The sequence below is a fragment of the Microtus ochrogaster genome, linkage group LG3 (assembly GCF_000317375.1).
Source record: "Microtus ochrogaster isolate Prairie Vole_2 linkage group LG3, MicOch1.0, whole genome shotgun sequence".
In the NCBI taxonomy this organism is placed as follows: domain Eukaryota; kingdom Metazoa; phylum Chordata; class Mammalia; order Rodentia; family Cricetidae; genus Microtus; species Microtus ochrogaster.
The window spans coordinates 44,980,351-44,981,395 of record NC_022029.1 but is presented as its reverse complement, the minus strand read 5'-3'; positions in this window follow the sequence as shown (position 1 = coordinate 44,981,395).

Below are 1,045 nucleotides of genomic sequence, written 5' to 3'. Positions count from 1 at the left end.
GAATGCTGAGGGACCCTGTCATGACAGAATTAATAAAATCCTCATGCTTTTACATCGGCTGTGGTGTATGAGGTGGTCTCTGGGGGCGACTCTATAACAGGAAACAAAATTCCTCTTTTTCTCTTTCTTTCTTTGTCTTTCTTTCTTTTCTTTTTTTTTCTGAGACAGGGTTTCTCTGTAGCTTTGGAACCTGTCCTGGGACTTACTCTGTAAACCTGGCTGGCCTCAAACTCCCAGAGATCAGCCTTTCTATGCCTCTGAGTGCTGGGATTACAGGTGTGTGTCGCCACCACCTGGCCCAGATTCCTTGATGGAACTGACTGCACCTAGAACAACTAAGTAGAATTTGTAACATAAGGAGATACAAGCAGAGGGGGTGGGCTCTCTTTCAGATTGTCCCTAATACAGAAGAGCTACTTCATTTCTTAGAAAGAACACACCTTCCTTCAAAATGTTTGTTCCTGCTTCTTAATTCCTCTGCAGCCCTTAGCGAGAAAAGAGGCATTGGGCTCTGGGTTTGGAGGAGCACATGTGCTTTTCAATTGGAATCCATTCGAAGTGACAGTGACAGGAACATAGGATGAAAATGGGCACCTAAAGTTATAATTTTTTATCAATTTTATGACACTAGGAGTATCCAGTTATATCTCAAAGGTTATTTTAAAAGAAATTTAGCTAACATGGTAGCACATGCCTATAATTCCAGCATGTAGGGGTGGCAAGGCAGTAGGATCAGAAGTTCAAGGCTACAAGAGACTCTCTCAGAAAAGAACATCCCCTCCACAATAAAAGGCCTTTTAAAATTCTAAGAAAAGATGGCACAGAATGAGAATTCTATTCACATATCATCACTTATTAAAGTTTTACCAGGTGCCTGTTCTTTGCTTTGTACCATACATTCCATGATCAAGAGAAGTTGAACTGCTTTCAAAAATTTAACTATGGCAGGGCGATGGTGGCACACGCCTTTAATCCCAGCACTCGGGAGGCAGAGGCAGGCTGATCTCTGTGAGTTCGAGACCAGCCTGGTCTACAGAGCTAGTTC